Source organism: Camelus dromedarius, chromosome 5 (genome assembly GCF_036321535.1).
Source record: "Camelus dromedarius isolate mCamDro1 chromosome 5, mCamDro1.pat, whole genome shotgun sequence".
In the NCBI taxonomy this organism is placed as follows: domain Eukaryota; kingdom Metazoa; phylum Chordata; class Mammalia; order Artiodactyla; family Camelidae; genus Camelus; species Camelus dromedarius.
This window is the reverse complement of record NC_087440.1, coordinates 21784776-21806300: the sequence shown is the minus strand read 5'-3', so window position 1 is coordinate 21806300 and position 21525 is coordinate 21784776. Positions and strand designations below refer to the sequence as shown.

Here is a 21525-nt window from a genome sequence, read left to right as displayed (position 1 = left end):
CAGGTCTCATTTGTTAAGATATAGGACATTTCCATCATCCCTGAAACTCCTCTTTGTGCCCTTTGCAATTGATCCCCCCTTTTCCCCAAGGCAACTACTAATATGATTTTTATTACCACATTTTGGTTATTTACCGATATGTAAAACCACCTCCAAACCTAGTGACTTAAAACAACGAAAATCATTTATTTGCTCATGCTATTGGAAATTGGTCAGGGTTTAGTAGAATCATTTTGTCCCTATTTTTGTTTCATCAGCTGAGATAGCTTGAGTGAAACTGGAAAATCCACTTCAGAGATGACTCACTCAGATGGCTGGCAAGTTGAGATTGGCTCTTGGCTGGGATCTCAGCTAGGACTGCCAGGTATGGATCTCATTTTTCTTCCACATGGCTGTTTGCGCTTCCTCACAGCATGGGTTCCAAGAAGAAGGAAGTGGAAGTTGCCTATCCTTTTAAAGACTAGACTCTATGCTGGTACAGCATCACTTTTGCTATGTTCTACAGGTCAAAGTAGTCACAAGGCCAGTGCAAATTCAAAGGAGAGGAGAAATAAAGCATACCTTTCAGTGTGGATAACGACAAAGAATTTGGGCCATCTTTAGTCCACCACATTGTAGATTAGTTTTGTCAGTTCTAGAATGTCATATACACGGAATCATGTAGTGTATAGTATTATGTATCTGGCTTCTTTTGCTCAACATGTGTTTTGAGATTCATCTATGTTTTTACATATAGCAGTAGTTCATTCCTTTTTATTGTTGAGTAATAGTTCAGTGAAAACACAGTTTGTCCATTTATCTGTTGATGGACATTTGGGTTGTTTCTAGTTTTTGGTTATTATAAATAAAGCTGTTATAAAAATTCTTATACAGCACATTTCATTTCTCTTGAGTAAATACCTAGGAGTTGAATTTCTGGTCATAGGATAGGTATGTTACAATTTATAAGAAATTGTTAAACTACTTCCAAAGGATTGTACCATTTTATACTTCCAGCAGCAATGTATGAGAGTTCTAGTTGCCCCAAATCTAGCCAACAGTTGTTATTTTCAGTATTTTTTATTTTAGACAATCTGGAGGGCATAAAGTGGTATCTCATTGTGGTTTTAGTTTGTATTTCCTTGATAATTAATGATATTGTGCATCCTTTCATATGCTTATTAGCTAATTGTAGATGTTTTTTGTTAAGTGTCAATTCAAGTCTTTTGTCCATTTAAATATTGTCTTGTTATTATTGAATTATAGGGGTTCTTTATATATTCTAGGTGTTTGTCCATTGTCAGATACACATACTATTACTACATGATAATATATAGGAAGACAATATCATTAAGATATTAATTATTTATAAAATAATCTATCAATTTAATGTAATTCCAATTAAAATACCAGCAGGTTTTCCATAGAAATTGACAAGCTGATTCTAAAATCTGTATGAAAATACAAAGGACTTAGAATAGGCAAAACAATTTTGAAAAAGATATAGTTGAAGGGCTTATACTACCTGACCTCAAGACTTACTATAGAGCTACAGAAATCAAGGCAAAATGGCATGAGTATATGGACAAATAAATAGGTCAATGGAACAGAATAGAGCCTAGAACTAGGCCCAATCATATATAGTAAATTGAGTTTTGAAAAAGGATGTTGTGGTAGGCAGCCTCTATTATGGCCCAGAATTAGTCCTATCTCTTGGTACTCACACCATTATGTACTCCCCTCCCCTTGAAGGTGGACTGACAGAGTGATAAGATGTTACTTCTGGGGTTAGGCTTAAAAAAGACTATGGCTTACATCTTGGGGGCACTCTTTGATTTTTGGGTGGTTTGCTATTGATAAAGAGCCAGCTGCCCTGTTGTAAGGCAGCCCTGTGGAGAGGCCCACGGGTCAAGAGACCAAGGCCTCCCAAGAACCACATGAGTGAGCTTGGAAGCAGACTCCTTTCCCCTCAAATCAAGCCTTTGGATGAGACTGCAGCTCTGGCCAAGAGCTTGACTACAACCTCATGAGAAACCTTATTCTAGGGCATCCATCTAAAATGTGCCCAGATTCCTTAACCACAGAAACTATGAAATAATAAATGTTGCTGTTTAATGCTGCTAACTATGGGAGTAATTTGTTACACAGTGGTAGATAACTAATACAGGTGCTAAGGTAATTCAAAAGGGGAAAAATGGTTTTTAACAAATAGTGTTGGGTAAATTTGATATCCTTATGGAAAAAAATGAACCTCAACCCCTACCGCCCACTGGTATTAATTTGAGGTAGATATTAGACCAAAATGTAAAAGCTAAAACTATAAAAATTCTTCAAAAAACACAGAAGACAACTTTACAACTTGGAGTGGACAGAGATCTCTTACACAAGATACAATAAGCACTAACATTAAAAGAAATTTTGATAAATAGGACTTTATCAGTGGTTTTTAAATGGAGGCATTAAATGAGTTCTGTGGTTCAGGAAAGTAAAATAAATGTGAGAGCAGTGTGGAGGACTGTTCTCCACATGTCTGTGTTTCTCTCTTTCACATGCAAATACTTGGTACTAGTAATCATTAGAGGTAGCCAAGTCCAGTGAAGTTGAAATGGTAAGCAAGTATCAGAAATGCAGCCTTAACTTATATGCCCATTCTTTTTTTTATTCATTGAGTTATAGTCAGTTTACAATGTTGTGTCCATTTCCAGTGTAGAGCACAATTTTTCAGTCATACATGAATACACATACATTCATTTTCACATTCTTTTTCACCATGAGCTACCACAAGGTCTTGTATATATTTTCCTATGCTATACAGTGTCAACTTGTACATCTATTCTATATATACCTGTCAGTATCTTATAAATCTTGAACTCCTAGTCTATCCCTACCCACCCCCTTCCCCCTGGCAACCACAAGTTTGTATTCTATGTCTGTGAGTCTGTTTCTGTTTTATATTTAAGTTCATTTGTCTTCTGTTTTTTTTTGTTTTAGATTCCACTTATGAGTGATATCATATGGTATTTTTTTCTTTCTGGCTAACCCCATTGTTTCATTCAGTCAACAAATATCTGCTGTCTTTTTTTTTTCACTTTGCTATTTTATTTTTTAAAAATATTTTTGTTGAAGTATAGTCAGTTTACAATGTTGTGTCAATTTCTGGAGTACAGCACAATACTTCAGTCATATAGGAACATACATATATTTGTTTTCATATTCTTTTTAACCATAAATTACTACAAGATATTGAATATAGTTCCTTGTGCTATACTGTATAAACTTGTTATTTATCTATTTAATATCTGCTGTCTCTAAAAAAAATTATTGAGGGGAGCGTATAGCTCAGTGGTAGAGTGCATGCTTAGCATGCACAAGGTCCTGGGTTCAGTACCTCCATTAAAACAAATAAACAAACCTAATTACCCCCCCCCCCAAATTTAAAAAATAAAAATTGTGGCTGGCAAAATATATATAACATAAGACTTACCATCTTTTTTTTAAACTTACCATCTTAACCACATTTAAATGTACAGTTCAGTAGGGTTAAGTACATTCGCATTGCTGTGCAATCTCCAGAACTCTTTTCATCTTGCCAAACTTTTGCTATACTCTTTAAATGACAATTCCCCATCTCCCCTTCCCTCTAACCCCTGGCAACTGCCATTCTACTTTCTGTCTCTATGAATTTGACTACTCTGGATACTTCATATACGTGAAAACATAAAGTATTTGTATTTTTGTGACTGGCTTTTTTCATGTAGCATAATATCCTCAGCATTCATCCATGTTGCAGCATGTGTCAGATTTTTAATCCTTTTCTAAAGGCTGAATAATATTCCATTGTATGTATATACTGCATTTTGTTTATCCATTAATCTGTCCATGGGCATTTGGGTTGTTTCCACCTCTTGGCTATTCTAAATAGTGCTGCTAGGAGCATGGGAGTACAAGTATCTCTTCAAGATCCTACTTTCAATTCTTTTGAATTGCTGGATCATATGGGAATATATTTTTAGTTTTTTGAGTAACTGCCATACTGTTTTCCATAGTGGCTGCACCATTTAAAACTTTACCATCAACACACAAAGGTTCCAATTTTCCACGTCCTTGCCAACACTTGCTATTGTCTGTTTTTTAAAAAGTAGTAGCCATCCTAAGAGACGTGAAGTGGTCCCTCAATGTGTTTTTTTTTTTTTTTTAATTAATGGACTTAACGTTTTTAGAGCAGTTTCAGGTTCACAGCAGAATTGAGCAGAATACCTCGATGTGATTTTAATTTTCATTTCCCTAAAGATTAGTGGTGGTGAGCATCTTTTCATGTGCCTATTGGTCATTTGTACATCTTCTTTGGAGAAATGTCTATTCAAATCCTTCACCCATTTTTATTTTTATTCTTTATTTTTTATTATTGTTTTTTAAAATTTTATTTTATTGAGTTATAGTCAGTTTACAATGTTGTGTCAATTTCCAGTATAGAGCACAATTTTTCAGTTATATATAAACATACATACTCATTTTTAAATTGAGATCTTTTTGTTTTGTTTTGTTCTGCTTTTGTTTTGTTGTTGAGTTGTAGGAATTCTTTATATATACTGGCTATTAAATTCTTATCAGAATTGTGGTTTGCAAATACTTTCTCACTGACTGTCTTTTATGTGCCAGATACTCTTCCAGATGTTGAGAATACAGAGGAGGCCTCAATTCTTTTGGGTACAGGCAGGAGGGAAACAAAAAACAAGTAAACAAGGTATTTTGAGATAATGAGAAGTGCCATAAGGAAAATAAAACAGGGTGATAAAATACAAATGACTGGTAGATGGAGAGAGTCTACTTTGGATAGGGTGGTCAATTAAGACCTTTCTTTTAGAAAGTGATATTTGAGCCGATGAGAACCATTCAGAAGGATTCATTCACATGGATTTCATCCCATGCTGAAGGCACAATCAGTCTGAAGGCCATAAAGTGGGGATGATAATAGTAATCAAGGGTGCACAAACCAGAGAATGGTAAGTAGGCAAGGGCCAGATCAGTTAGTGTTCACAAGCCAAGGTAAAGAGTGTGGATTTTACCTTAAGTGCAACTTGAAATGTTGATCGGTTTCAAGGAGAGGAGTCATAAGATCTCAATGATATTTTTAAAATATCACTTTGGCTGATCTATGAAGAATGGATTATATAGTGGGGTGGAGTCGGGGATGAAAAGTGAGGTTCCAATGCATGTTCTTTCTTCAGGCTCTTTTTTTATACCACCTTCAGGCAGTTGTCCCTTCACGTGGCTAGAGTCTTCTACTTTCCTCTTTCTAAATTTGTATCACATCATCGACATTGGCAATTGAGGTCTTCAACAAAATGGATTTTGCTCACCTCTAGCAATTTCCTCCCTTTTTCTATAATTCAGTGTGTGCTATGTTATGTGTGGTAACTGATAATCCCAAATCTCAGTGTCTTAAAACTACATAAGTTATTTCTTGCTCATGCTACATAGTCACTGCTATATGCTTGGTGGTATCTGCTCTGTGTCATCCATATTATGGGGCCAAGGCTGACACAGTAACCACCAGTTGGAGCATTGCTAGTAGCTGTAGCAGAAGGAAAGAGAAAATGGCTGAATTGCATGTTGGCATTTGAAGCTTCTTCCCAGAAGTCATACATGTCACTTCCACTCACATTTCATTGGCAAAGCAAGTCATGAAGTCATTCCTAACCTTATAGGAGCAAGAGCAAGGAAGAGCAATTATATCATGTTCCTGAAAGTTGGGAGAACCTGAAATATTTGAGAATAGCATAAATGTGAACAACCACTTCCAAGGTCATTACTAATATTCTTCAGCACTCAGGAAAATATCTGTTCAAAACTTCAAGCAATTAAAATTATTTCACTTATCCTTACTAAGAGCATTCACTGTGTAGGACATTATCAGCCTTTTACTAGTGTATTGTTAAACAGTATAGATGACAAGTTTTGTATTTCGAACTCAACTTTAACACGCTATTATCGTTATATTGAAATATTCATATACTTGTATTTATTTGCAGGGTCTCATAGAGATAAGGGTCGAACTAATGCAATGGTGGAAGAAATAGAAAGTAGGAGTTGGATAAAAAAAGAATGTTTAGTGATAGAAGCAACAGAACTTTGTGACCAATTGAAAGTGGAAAATAAATGAGAAGGACCAGTTAAGGATAGCGGAGGTTTCCCTAGTTGGGAGACTTATTGGAACGGTGGTGTCATTGCCCATTTAAGGGAATGCACTAGTAGGTGGTGTGAAGGTGATGAGAGCAATACTTAGTTTTACTTTGGAAATACTGAATTTCGACGTCTATGGGAAGCTCTGCTCTAGCTAAGTGTCCCTTTGCTAGGAATGGATAAAGGCAGGAGAACAAACTACCAGAAGGAGACTGGGAAGGAAGAGTCTTACACATTGTGTTATACAAATGAAGAGAAGAGTGAGTTTTGAGGATGTCTTTACTCTGAGGTATTTAAATGTAAACAATTTTTAACCTCCTTGGAGTGCAGGCACAGGTGCCTCCTCTACTCTCTAAGAATCTCTGTGTTATCATTATTTTACTTCAATAATGTCTCCAGTTCAGCATTTTAATGTAATATGTTAAGAGGAAAAAAAACTTGAAGGTGGGAGATAATGTAACAATATGTACCAACAGATGGGCAGCAGCCACCAAGGAATCTAAAAAAGATCTGCTGTGTAAGAATCTGTTAGTGTGCCTCTAGCACTGTCTAGGGGAGAAACAGAATAGTGGAGAAAAAAAGACTCAAGAATATACTGTATTGGACAGAATACAAGATGCTGGTTAAAATACAACCTTGACCACTAACTAGTACTCACATTTATATAGTGCTTCCTATTCACCATGGACTGTGACAGGTGTTCTAAATATTTCTGTCTTGGAATCATCATGATGATACAAAGACTAGATATTGGCCCCAATTTGCAGTTGGCCCCAATTTGCAGTTAAGGAACTGAGGAACAAATTGTTAAAAAAAAAAAAAACTTTTCAAGGTCAAAGTACAGTAAATGAGAGAATTGTAAGTTCACCCAGATGGGTCTGACTTCAAGGCCTGGGCTCTTCCACTATAGCCAATATACCCCAACCTAGGTGTGCATCACAATTACCTGGAGAACACGTCGAAACACATTTTCCAGTTTCTCACTCAAGACTGTCTCAGAAGATGGTACTATTAGTATAGTACTTTTCTCTTAGGGTTGTTGTTAGGATTAAATGTAATAAAGTATACTGGAGTGTTTGATAAACTGCAAGTGTAACATAGATATGCTTATAATTTACTCGTTTCATTATATCTGATTGCCTAATTCCCTTTCTTTTGATTTTCTGGTCAGAAAATAATTTTCTGATAAGTAATTAGGCTTATAAAGTGCCTTGAAATCAGGAAAGGGTGCCTAATATTATATATTTTGGTTTAATAACTACATTATAAATTAATACATTTAATTTCTAGCTTATAAATCAGCATTCTTGTGAGTCTGACCAGTGCTAGTCAAATTCCCCCAGTTTAATCATCTTTTTGTTAACTGAAGAAACAAAATTGAAATCAGCAAAGCTGAGGAATAGTTAGAACAGAAGAGATTTGAAAATTGTTTTTATTGGGAATAGAATATCAGGTTTTTGCCCTGGAGGTCAGTTTGTTACAAAATTAACTCGTTCTAATATGCAAGACCACCTTTTCTCAGCATTAGTAGATGGTGTTTTTCTCAGTTCTAATACGTCATAGCTAGATTAGGTTTGATAAAAGAATTTTTCACACATTGAGGTATGGGAAAGTCATTCGGGCTTATAAATGAGTTAACTTGAATTTTATGCTAACTAAAACAGCCTGTTTGTACCTATCAAACATATGTTGTACATCTGCTTTAATTATTAAAGAAAAGGGCACATTGACCAGGAGAATGTCCATGTTAAAAATAAAGATTAAATGACCCTCTTCCTGGGATGCCAATGCTGGTATGCCTTTGATGATAAGACTTCCTTCCCAGGTGCGGGGGCCATACTCTACGTGTTGTACGTGTATGCGCTAGTCTGGTTTTTTTTTTTTTTTTTTGAAATCTTGAAGAACTATACCCCTTACTTGTTTAATGTTGTTTGTTCTGACAAAATATAAAACTGTGCTGAAAACCCTCCTCCAGAGCAGTTCATCAGAGTAATCTGGAAAGTGGGCTTCTGGGCTAGACTTCAGTTTGACTCAAAACAAAACCTCCTTTCTGTTCTTGATTAAAAATTTTTTAAAAAATTGAATTACAGTTACAATTTATCAATTTCTGGTGTGCAGCACAAAGTCTCAGTCTTTAAGACTACTACATACATATATTCGTTCTTGATTGTTGATTATTTTCCTCGACAGGATGAAGCAGAAAATGTTATAGGGCCACCCCTACAATGTAATCTCCCGCCCCTTTAAAATGCCTCCTGCTTCTCTTACCTCCACTTTCCCCCACAATAGCAGCTTTCCAAGAAAGGTCTGGTCTATCCCAAGAGAAATTCTAAGCATTATTTCTACTTGCTTCTGACAGTTTACTTGTAGGCAAGTACCCTTGCTGTTTTTTTTTTTCTTTCAATATTTAAAAAGGAACTCAGCAGGCACATAGTAAAGGCATGCTCCATGAAGAAAGTTAAGCTGTTTCCCTAAGACAATACATATCAAACGAGTGGGGGGGAGGAGGCCTGAAAGTGCCGGTTATATCCAGTCACACTCCCATAATTACCCAAACCGCCTCAATCTCAGCCCAAGGGCAGGGCTTTCAAAGGGACAAGAAAGGAACACCAGGGAGGTAAGAGCCAGGAAATCGGGAGAGGTGCTTTTCCCGGCATGCTCTGCAGCACACTGAGGGGCGCCAGACGTATCCCGGCGTGCATCGGGGAGCGCCCAAGGGCGATGGTTCCCGGCTCCTGGAGAGGCACGCGAAGTTAAAGCGGTAGGTGTGAGCTTACTTGCTTTTGAGACCATGCTTTCTCATTCTCCCTTTATGAACGTAACCCCATACGGGCAGAAAAGGAGGTCCTCTGACTACCCTCCCTTTCCGCGTGCGAAGGACTTTCGGTGGCGCCGCTTCGAGCTCGGTGCCAGGTGATTAGCGGTTAGGGGCGGGCCTGAGCCGAGCACGTGACCAAACCTGGCCGCCAATGACTAGCCGGGTGGTCCAGCAGCGCGAGGATTCCCGGACCCGTGAGCGGAGCGGCGCGTCGGCCCGCTCCGGTCGGCCCTGGCAGGTATGCGCAGGCGCCCTGGTTGTCGCGCGCCCCGACCGTCCCCACGCGCCCAGCGGCGTGTACTTGGCGCGAGGTGTTAAAAGTCTGGTTGTTTTTTGGGGTGGTGGGTAAGGAGAGGGTGGGGGGCGATGGCGTCACGTGGACGCCACAGCCAATCGCAGGCCCAGGCGCAACCACAGCTTTCCCTGGCGCCCCGGGGTGCGACGTGTTCAGTGAGGTTCGGCTCAGTCCTGCCAGCCCCAGCGCTCTTTCGAAGCGCGTGTGCGGCCTGTAAAATCTGGCCGCGGGTTTTCGTGGAGTCCCGCTCCGCCGTGAGCACGGACGGCAAGTTCTCGGCAAAATGGCTGCTGTAAAGAGTCGCCTAGCAGGGGGAGCGCTGGGGCCGCGTGAAGGTCACATGACGAGGTTGGCAGCGCGTGCTGCTGGCGCGGGGAAGGGGGAGGGTGGGAGGGCAGAGGCGTGGCCAGTCACGTGCTCTCGACTGCGCCGTCTCTCGGTTTTCTAGCGCCTTTGCTTTGGTCGGATCGTCTTTTACTCCTCCCACCTCGAACCTTGGCAAGTGTCGGCGAGAGGCTGTATGGTGTGGTGGAATGAGCAGGATTCTGGGAATCGGGAGACCTGGGGTCTAGGCCTTTGGTTACTTTCGCAATTAGCAAGTCACGTTGCCACTTCTGGCCTCCATTTTCTCTATTTTAGCTCTGTATAGGAGGTTTTTTTTTTTTTTAGGACCCTTTAAAGGTATGTGACTTCTGCCTAATCCCAGTGTCATGCTGATAACAAAATTAAAACGATTAGGTCATTAACAATCATTGTGAGACAAGCCAGTCTCACAAGAAAAAAACCCACCACAGCCCCCCTCCCCTCCTTATTGACAGTGATGTGGGAATCTTGGTGGAGTTAATTCGTTGTAATATTCTGGGCATGTCTGTCCATATTTATCGATAGCATTAATACTCTATACCTGTCTGGTATCTCATTTGAAAAGTATTCTTTTGGATGTCTAGTCCCTATGTGTTTTCCTGGAAAGAAATCGAGTTAAGTAGTATTGTCATAACTATAGAGATAGGGAAATAAGAGTGGTTAGAGGAACATGTTAGTGCCCCTTTCAAGCTGACTAGAAAGAAGCTGTCTTCTCCACTTGGTGGGCCAATCTTTTTTTTTTAACTTACTTTTTTTATGGAGGTATGGGGTATTGAACCCATGACCTCATGCATGCTAAGCATGTGCTCTACCGCTAAGTTATGCCCCCTCATCCGCTAATCCTTATAAAAATTTTGAGGCTTCTTGCCAGCAGCCTTTGGTATTTTTATGCTTCTCTGCTCCCAGTTCCAGCTCTTCATTTTACGGAGGGTCAAGGCCTTAGTGAAATGAAGCAGGCATAAATTATATATTTTTCGTATCACTGCTATGTTTTATGCTACCCTTTGATGTAACTTAAAGAGCCTTTGAATTTGTGGGAGCACAATCTGGAAAACATTTATTGAGCAATCATTATAATAGTTATCACTTTGGAACAATTATAATAATGGTTTATATCTTTCTAGTGTAGTACTGTGTATGTCTTAACTTCATTTAGTTCTCACAACAGGTCTATGAGTTAAGTACGGTTATCTCCATTTTACCAGTGAGGGCAATAGTGACAGAGAGATTAAGTAACTTGCACAGGGTCATATGGCTGATGATTTACATAATTCCAACCAGAATTCCTTTTGAAAACTTGACGAAATTATTTTAAATTTCATTTGGAAGAGTGAACCAGTAAAGTATAAAAATGTTTGAAAGAGACAAGTGCAAGGGGGGATTTGCACTAGTGAATATGCAAATAAAGCTATGATTAATGAGACACTAAGTGGTAACTCTGGCCTGGAATAGACAGAGCAGTGGGACAGAATAATAAATCTAGAAATATATAAAACTCTTTAGTATTCTAAAGATGACATTTCATATTAGTTGAGAATTTCAAAATTGTGTTGTAACAATTGGCTAACCATTTGAAAAAAATAAAATGGAATCCTGCCTTAAAATGTAAGTAAAATCTAGGTGACTTAAATATTTGTAAAATATGAAGCCAGAAAATTACTGCTTTAAAAAAATGTGTAAATGATTTTCTAATCTTGACATAGGATGAGCCGTTCTAAACATGACTGCAAAGGCAGAACCTATAAAGGCAAAGACTGATAGAATTACTGCATAAAACAACCTCTAGTTGGCAACAACACCATAAAGTTAAAAGACAAACTTACTCATTTAGTATTTGCTTTACATTTATTGAGTGCTTACCATGTGCCAGGCAGTTTTTCAGGTGTAGGGGGCCTAGTGATGAGCAAAGCCAGGCAAAATGGGGGAAAAAAAATTTGCACCATGTGTTGGACCCAGAAAGTTAATGACTTTAGTATCTAACAGATAGGCAAAAGATCTGAATAGGTAAATCACACACTTAGAGAAATAAAAATAACCAATAAAGTTACATTATATATGTACAAAAATACGTTATTTTCCACTTATAAACAACATAAAACAACCCCTCCACCCAGCAGATTGGCACATATGTAATAAAATGTTAATATCTAGTATTGGCATAGGAGTGGAGAAATTGACACATTTCTACACTGTTGTTGGTAGATATTTACATTTGAACATCCTTTCTGGAGAGAGTTTTGGTCATACCTAATTGAGAGCATTAAAAACTTGTATGTCAAAGCTTTGACTCAGCAGCTCCTTTTCTTTATTAAGGAATTAATTGGTAAGTTTGCGAAGATGTTCATTTGAGTTGTCTTTGTAGTATTTTTTTATAATAGCAAAAAACTGGGAAAACTTAAGTGTTAAGTCATTGGGGATTGGTTACATAAATAATATGCCTTTATGGGGGGCATATTTTGTAGTTAGTAGACATGATAGAGATTTCTAGTAGTGACTTAGGAAGCATATTTTATATATTGTTAAGTATAAAAAGCAGATTATAAAATTATGTGTAGTATGATCACATTTTTGTAGTTATATATCTCTATCCATTTACAGAGAAATCTAAACAAGTATATATCAAACATAAGCTAACAGTGATTTTATTTGAGTGGTAGGATTTTCGGATGAATTTAATTTAAAAAAACGTATTATTTTTTAGAACAGTTTTAGATTTATAGAAAAATTGCAAAGACAGTATAGAGAGTTTCTAAATACCCAGCACCCAATTTTCCCTATTATTAACATCCTTTGTTAATATGGTCTATGTGTTATAATTAATAAACCAAGATACATGATTATTAACTAAAGTTCATAGTTTAATCAGATTTCTTTAGTTTTTATCTAATGTCCTTTTTCGGTTCCAGAATCCCATCCAGGATACCACAAATACGTTTTTTTTTAATGTCCTAATTCTTTATTGATGGGTCAGATTCTAGGGAGAAAGGTGTGAGGGACAAAAGAAAGTAAGGTAGGCAAAAAGTGAGAACAACCATAAGGGATGTGTTACCAAGATGGCCATAGCTTCATTGCAAACAAAGCTGGCTAGTTGATCTTCCAAGGCATTTCCGGAGAGATCATATAAAGCTCCTGCCTCTCAGAACCTTCCATTATGCAACCACAATACTTTCAGTAATCATGTTCATTTAGGATCCTTGTGGTTATGATTTCTCAGACTTTCCTTGTTTGTTTGTTTATTTGTTTTTAGACTTTTGTAACAAAATATTTTGTTTTATTTGTTTTGTTTTTGTTTGAGGAGGAGGTAATTCAGTTTATTTATTTACTTATATATTTTGATGGTGGTACTGGGGATTGGACCCAGGACCTCGTGCATACTAAGCACACACTCTACTACTGAGCTGTACCCCTGCCCCAGCTCTCCTTGTTTTTGATGACCTTGATGGTTTTGAGTGGTACTGGTCAGGTATTTTGGAGTATACCCCTCAGTTGGGATTTGACTTTATTTTCATGATTAGACTGAGGTTAGAGTGCATACTGTCGACATGTTTTGTCACTCTTCATGTTGACCTTGATCACCTGCTGTGAATGTGGTCTTTAAATGTTTGCTTTTCTGTAGTTTCTATTTTTTAAAATAATTTGTGTTACTTGCAATATAAGAAAATTTGTTATAATATTCTGGGCATGTCTGTCTATATTTATCCATAGCAGTTATAACAAGCAGTACATTGACAAGCTGATAATATAGAAAGAGGATAATAGAAGTTACAGTCAAAGAAAAATAACTGGCCAAGTTACTGGGAAGGGCTAAATATAGAAAGGAATTAAAGGCATTAGTATAGTATAGCTTGTTTTAACAGTCTTTAAACTGTTTTAGAACTCTGTTCTAGGAAGAACAGCCTGGTAACCATGAGTTAGATCTAAATTTAAAGGTGAGGACAGAATTATTCAATTATACATAACAGGATGAAAATGTAAATAAGATAGATTAGGAGAGTTAGGTAAATTCATTCATTTGACAAGAGATAATTAATGGGCCTTACTGTATGCCAGGTATTATACCAGATTTAGGGATTGAGCAGTGAATAAGGCAAAGTCTTTAGTGTCATGCAATTTATATTCTAGTGGATAGACAGTAAACTAATAAATAATATGATTTCAGATTTTGTCAGTGCTATGAAGAAAATAGTGCAAGAGTATAGAGTCCTACTCAGCCATAAAAAATAATAAAATAATGTCATTTGCAGCAACATGGATGGACCTGGGTATCATCATTCTAAGTGAAGTAAGCCAGAAAGAGAAAGAAAAATATCATGTGATATCACTCATATGTGGAATTAAAAAAAAAGAAAGACACAAATGAACTTACTTACAGAACAGAAACAGACTCACAGACACAGAAAACAAACCTATGGTTACCAGAGGGGAAAGCGGGTAGGAAGGGATAAATTGGGAGTTCGAGATTTGCAGATACTACTATATATAAAATAGATAAGCAACAAGTTTTTTCTGTATAGCACAGGGAACTATATTCAATATCTTGTCGTAACCTATAATGAAAAAGGATATGAAAAAGAATGTATATGTGTATATGTATGACTGAAACATTATGCTGTACACCAGAAATTGACACAACATTGTAAACTGACTGTACTACCAAAAAAAAAAAAGAATATAGACAGTGGTGGTGGTAGGTTTGGTGGTTCTTTTAGATAGGTCACCAAGAAAGGATTCTCTGAGGTAACATTTGAGGATAAAGAGACCTGAATGAGAAGGAGCAAGTCATGCTACATGTGGAGCATTTCAAGTGGTGGGGATACTAATGTAAAGATTCTGGGACAAGAATCAGTTTGGGATTTTTAAGGAAGTGCAAAAAGGCTAGTGTGGTAGAGTTTGGAGATTGCTGGGGTATTAATTGGTGGTGGTGGGGTCTGGTCATAATGATTTAGGGACCTTGATGGGTCTCAGATGCTATAGAGCCTGTGGACTAGAAGGACTTTGAATTTTATTCTACAAGTGGTGAGATCCATTGGAGAGTTTTATGAAGAAAAATGATACAATCGAATTTGTGTTTGAAAAAGATCACTTTGATTACTGTAGAGGCAAGAGGTGCAGCTGGAGGCCATTTAGGAAGTCATTGGAACCCTACAATGCAGTACGGTGGCTTGGATCAGGGAGACAATGATGGAGGCAGTGAGAAGGGGTCGGATTCAGGGTATATTTTGAAGTTAGAACAATGGAATTTGCTGATAGATTTGTTGTGAGAGGTGAGAGAAAGAAAGGAATCAAAGATGACTCCAAGGTTTTTAGCTGGAGCAACTGGTGCTGTGTACAGGGAAAACTGGAAGGAGCTAGTTTGGGGTTTAAAATAAAGAGTTTAGTTGTATGTGTTGAATTTGTGATGCTCACTAGGTATCCAGGAATAGGCAGTTAACTGTTCAGGTCTGGTGTCCAGAGTCAAAGTCATGGTTCTGAATGTACATTTGGATTGTCATCAGTAAAAACATGGGTCTGGTGAGATCAGCCAAGGAGCAGAGAAGAGGGCCAATGACTGAGCCCTGAGACTCAGCTGAAAGCATGAACAGAGGAATAGGTCACACTTAGATTTCTATTGTATCTGCATCAGCACAGTATTTACTGATGTCTATATGATGTAATATTAAATAATGCCTTTGAGATGATTGTAATGTAGCTTAGGCTCTTCCTGTTACATGAACTGGTTCTTCTGGGTTTTGTCACTGTCCTGCCTGAAGATTTCTCTCCATTTCCTGGGGGCATAAACTCCATATTTCATAGCTTAGCATACCAGACCTATCATTATCTAACTTTATCCTACCTTTGTCTGCTCTTTATCCTCTCTGCTGTTTATCATTCCTGCCATGCCCAACATGTTCTGCTTGTGTATAGCCCTCTATTTGCCTGGAATACTTTCTACCCCTCTCCTGCTCTTTGCCTTAAACTCCTACTCAGTCTTCAATATCCAGATTAAATTTGCTATGTAGTTTCCCCAAATTTCCACAGACAGAAGTTGGCTCCTCACTGCATAGTACTTCCTCCGCTCTGTTGTTTGTACTTTAATTTATAGCAGAATACAAAGTCAGTTGATTTTGACTTTTTAAAATTCATTTGTTTCCCCAGTGCTTGACATGTTTTAGATGCTCAATCTAATGCTTTGAAAAATTTTAGAAGTTTTGTTTTGGCAAAAGAGAGTAAATAATTAAAACTAGATCTTATAATATGCAATCATATGTATCATTAGTAGAGATTTTTAGGATTTATCTTATGGTGAGTTTTTGGTTTTAATAACATTCATTGTGATGAAATTTAGCTAGTACAGAGTTTAATGAATTGATGTCAGTTAGGAGTCTTAGTTCAGAGACATTTTAGGAATGGTTTAATCTCTAGAGTTGAATAATGCTTATTCTTTTGAGGCAAGCTATTATAATAGATTCTTCCTTCCCTTGCCCACTTTCCCACCCACCTTCTCAGTAGTCAAGAATTCTATTTTAACATTACACTTGTACTTTGAGCTCTTTGCTAGAGAAGAAACCTAATGTAATAAATCCAGTAGAATCGGCAGTAGGCACCCCAGGAATGTCCTTTAAACTGTTGCATAGAGAGAGGCTTATTGGTGTTAATTGTAGGTGTGAGAGTTTCAGTCTGTGAGCTCAAAGTAGGGTTAATTATTTTGTCTTTCAGTTGTAAGCATGTACTGAGCACCTGCCATATATGGGCACTGTGTGTGGTGCTGTGGGGGACCCACAAAAGCAGTAAAAGTCATGGTTCCCTGCACATGAATGCCTGACAATTTAGTCAAGGAACTGAAACATAGCATTAGAAAGGAATTTAATCTTAGCAAGCAGTATATCAATAAATGCAAAATCCCGTGGTGTAGATCAAAAACTTTGCATTTCTTGAGCCTAAGTAGATTCTCAGAGCTGTATGCCATTGTATCTTGCATCAATTTTCAACATTTTGATTTGATTTGCAAGGTCTGCATTTTCTCCTATCCTTTAACATTTTTAGTTTCAAAAAGATATTATTGATTTGACTCTTTGATGTGATGAAAGCGCTATACAGGAAAAGAGTGCCCTGCCAGTACATCATTGCTTTCAAACATTTCATTCTTTCACGTCTATAAAGCAAATGCGTAATTGGTAAAGGTGGAATTCATTGATCCTTATATGTGTGACAGAGGCATTCTTTTATACTTTTGGTATGCGTAGGTTTTCTTAGACATATCTTTTTCCACCTATGACTCTCCAGAGGCTGGGGGGTGGAGAGGAGAGAAGAGTATAAAAAGCCTCGAGAAAAAATTGTGTGTGTGTATGAGTTTTAAAAGTACTTATTTTTGGATTTGAATTATACAAGGAGGTTTCTTCTCATTTAAGAAGATATAAAAAACATAGATAAGCACAAAAAAGGAAATAAAATTTTCTAGTATACTGCATTGTCAACCTTATTGGTGTGCTTCTAGGCTTTTTTTTTAAATTGGCATGTTTTGTTTTTTAGTAAATAAAATTAATAGTGCAGATACCTTTAGGAATAAGTAGATAATTGTCTTTACATAAGGTGGATCTGATCAGTTTATTCTCAATAAAATTCTTTGGTAGCTTCTCATAGTAAGTGGAATCAAGTTGAGACAAGTTCAGATGCTTTAGCCTAGTACATAAAGTCCACTATCTTATAGCTTATCTCATCTACCATATGTTTTATCTATACTACTTTCAAGCCTCTAGACCAGGGGTTGGCCAACTTTTTCTGTAAAGGGCCAGGTAATAAATATTTTAAGCTTTGCGAGCCTTACTGTTCCTGTCAGTAACTACGCAAATATGCTGTGGTAAAATGAAAGCAGCTGTAGACAATATGTAAATGAATGATCATGGCCATGTTCCAGGGAAACTTTGTTTATGGACACTAAAATTTGAATTTCATACAATTTTTGCAGGTTATAAAATTTTATTATTTTAATTTTTTTCAACCGTTAAAGAATGTAAAAACCATTCTTAGTTTATGGGCTGTACAACAGAAAATGGCAGGACACGGCCTGCGGGGTTGTAGCTTGCTAAACCTTGCTGAAGACTACCACACTTGCTGTACCTCTGCCTGTATTCAGTAATCCTCCCCCTGTTTCTTTCCCACGTTTGACTGTCTTGTTTAAAATTCGTCTTGGGAGGAGGGCATAGCTCAATGGTAGAGAGCATGCTTAGCATGCACGAGGTTCTGCGTTCAATTCCCAGTGCCTCCACTTAAAAAATAAATAACCCTAATTACCTCCCGCCACCAACCCCCCAAAAAAAGCCAGTCCAGGTCATGTAAAATTCATCTTAGATGTCATAGTCTTGGAAATCAGGGTTTCTTAGATCCTTTTCTGGTAATGAAAGTGCTTTTCAAACCTTTATCATTGCACTTATATGATTGTATTTTTAAAAATTGTAGTAAAATCTGTATAAAATGTATTGGTTTAACCATTATTAAGTGTTCAGTTCTTTGACACTGAGTATGTTCACATTGTTGTACAGTCATCACCACCATCCATCTCTAGAATTTTCATCTCTCCAGGCTGAACTCTGTACCTGTAAAATACTAACTTACTATTCTCCCCTCCCTCTAGTCCCAGGCATACCATTCTACTTTTTGTCTATAAATTTGACTGTGCAGGTACCCCATGTAGTTAAATCATACAAAATACTTGTTCTTTTGGAACTGGCTTATTTCTCTTAGCCTAATGTCTTCAAGGTTCATCCATGTTGTAGCATGTGTTAGAATTTCCTTTCTTTTTAAGGCTGAATAATATCCCATTACATGTTTATACCACTTTTTTTTGTATATCCATTCATCTGTTGATAGACATTTGGGTTGTTTCTACCTTTTGGCTATCGTGAATAATGCTACTATGAACATGGTGTAGAAACATCTCTTTGAGTCTCTACTTTATTCTTTTGAGAATATTTCTAGAATTAGAATTGCTGGATCATATGGTAATTTTATATTTAATTTTTTGAGGAATGGCAGTGGCTGCATCATTATGACTGAGTTTTTTTAAATAAACTTTTTTGGTGAATAATTTTAGATTTATAGAAAAGTTGCGAAGATTGTACAGAGTTTCTGTATACCTCTCACCCAGTTTCCCCTAATTTAACATCTTACATTACCATGATATGTTTGTCAAAACTAAGAAACCAACATTGGTCCATTACTGTTAAGTAAGCTCCAGACTTTATTTGGGTTTTATTAGTTTTTCCACTAATATCCTAAATCTGTTCCTGGATGCACTTGATACTACATTGCATTTAGTCTATATGTTTTTTGTTTTTTCCAGAGTACTTAGCACAGAGTGTGGTACATAATAAGCATAGTAAGTGTTTCTTGAATGAATTAATCATTTCCTTTTAATTTTTCTCCCCATTTTGGGGTATGTTCATTAACTTTCCTTTAGATTTACTCAACTGATTTATTTACCCTCATATCCTTTCATCCCTCTTCCCCCACCATCTGTTTCTAAGGTCCATTACAATTTTTTTCACTAATTTTTTTGAGTAAAAGTATTCATGGTATATGTGGCAAAGACCACTAAATGTCACATCTGCTCTCCGCTTCTTTGGGCACACTGCTAGTCAGAATCCCTCAGTCTCCTTTGTAGTTTGATGAGACCACGTGACTGAAGTTTTCTCTAGTGGAATGTGATTGGAAGTGGACTTGACCTCCTTCATGTGTTTCTCTTTGTCTGCCTCTCCTAGCTATCTAGGATGCAACAATCTGGGACAACCTTGGAAGCCTTGTACTCAAGATGGCAGAGTCCTGGAATGGCTCTGGAAGAGAACTGGCTTAATTAATAACCTGAATTTTCAAAATATTCACTCCCCCCAGGCTGACATTTTGGATCTGTTTGTGTAGTGTGCCCTACCCTTTCTAGTAAGTGTGCTATATGCTCAGCTCTGAATAGGATCATTATGAACCTTGAGTAATTAGAATCATATAATTATATTGGGAAGACATGGGAAGTGTGCACATGTCTGGAAATATGAATGGAAGGACAGCTAAATTCTCATCTTCTATAGTGGGAAGTTAATAGTGCCACAAAAATTGATTGCTTTTTGCTAAATATATCTGGTGAGAGGGAGCTTACCACTTTGTGAGCAAACCTGTTTCATTGTTGGATAGTTTTAGAAGTCATAAGGTTATTCCTTTTGCTGACATGAAAACTTCCTTTCAGAAACTTCCATTCCAGGACCCACTAGAGTATATGTTATAGTCTAATCCTGCTTTCATGGCAACTTTCAAATGATCCTTTAAATTATCTTCATGATTTACCCCCACATCTTAAATTTTCTAATCAATGATGATGAAAATCATCTTTGATTTTGAGACTGATTATCACCAAATCCTTCCATATCCTGGTCCCCTGGCTCGTGACTGTTCTTTAGATATTGATTTGGTGGTTGTGTTGCAGTTGACTGTGTTGCACAAACCTCTACTGCCTGGTGGCCTTAATCTGCAACTGGTGTTCTTTTGTGATCTTCTCAAGAGCTGACCTCAGTGGTGCCTTTGGGATTATCAAGTGTTGACTTTATAACCGCCTTTATTGGCCTATTAGCTTCTCCTGGTAGCACTACACTTCCCATTAAGTTTCCTAAAGGTTAGCCTCATGCTTTTAATTTCTTATAGCTTAGACTTCCAAGGAATTTAAGAAAAGCTCTTCTTGGGGCTAGTGCACGATCACATCATGCCAGAGGTGTCCTTCCTTGCCAGTAGCCAACCAGGGTTCCTGAATAGAGCCCATATACCTCTACTCTCTTTCACCTCAACAAGAATTCTCTTTTCTACCTGAGGTTTTGCCTAGAGTGATGGGATATGGCCTGTTTCCTTATTATTTAAGTGTGTTAGTTCTAATGCTCTGGACTCCTACTATCAGTTTTAAAGTCCTCCTGCAAACCTAACAGCTCACTGCCTACTCTACCCAAGTTCCTCTGGAGAGTGAAATCCCTCCCACCCTAGTCCTCTGTTGCACTTATAGCAAAAGCTGGACATAAAATGTATTGACAAATAGAGGAATATTAAGTAAATTGTGGCATTAAAAGTGAAAAATACAAATCAAAGGCCGTGTAGCAACTTGGAGAGTATGTTTTAAAAATAATGTTAAATGAAGAGTAGAACCCAGATTGCAAAGATCTTGCTTTAAATTATGGGGAAAAAATCCTATAAAAATATATACAAATGCATGTAGAAATTCAGAAGAATGAAAAGTCATGGTCAGCGGTAAGATTGTAGGTGAGGTTGTAAGTATCTGGAATTATTTATTGATCTTCTGTGTTCCCCATTAGAATATAAGCTCTAAGAGTTCAGGAATTTTGGTCTGTCCTAGAATAATGCCTGGCCTGGAGTAGTTTTCAGTACATCTTTGTTGATTTTTTTAATGAACTGAATGTGGAAATTTCTTCTTGATAGTCTTAGTGTTTAATGCTATTGTAATGCTAGTTAAAATTAAAAGAAGAAAATTAAAAAGAAAATTCTCAATGATTTCAACCTTTTAAAAATATATTTTAATTTCTACATATTTTCACCACCCTTGTTGCCCTTCTCTGGTCTTCATAAAAAGTGGTGCCCAAAACAGGATATGTTGTCCAGTTTTTGACAAGCCAACCTAGCATATAGAAGAATAATTTCCTCTCAGGTTCTAGATACCACACTTCCATTTTAGAGTTTTTTGCAAATATGTCCCACTGTTGACTTACACTGAACTTGCTTTGTTGCTATTTAAAACTTTAGTTTTGCTAACATAACAATTTTCAGCTCTTTCCTAGTAAGTGTTTGCCTGCTGATACAACAGTACTAGCCAGCTTGACTTTTGAGTATTTTTGTTTTCCCTGTCCACCTTCATTGGAAATGC

At 37.3% G+C, this 21525-nt stretch overlaps 1 protein-coding gene across 4 annotated transcripts in view; it reads left to right on the top strand.

Annotated features, from left to right (window-relative positions):
- Window positions 1-310: 310 nt before the first annotated feature.
- The window catches only part of MGA (MAX dimerization protein MGA), a 151086-nt gene continuing 129871 nt past the window's right edge, over window positions 311-21525 (top strand). Inside the window, exon 1 of one of the 4 annotated variants that reach the window (XM_031453264.2) lies at window positions 311-364. The gene's annotated coding sequence lies outside the window, so the exon portion shown is untranslated. Of the gene's footprint in view, window positions 365-8720; window positions 8924-8980; window positions 9219-9602; window positions 9624-21525 lie in introns of those variants that run through there. The other 3 variants (XM_031453260.2, XM_031453261.2, XM_031453266.2) reach the window with 3 other exon arrangements.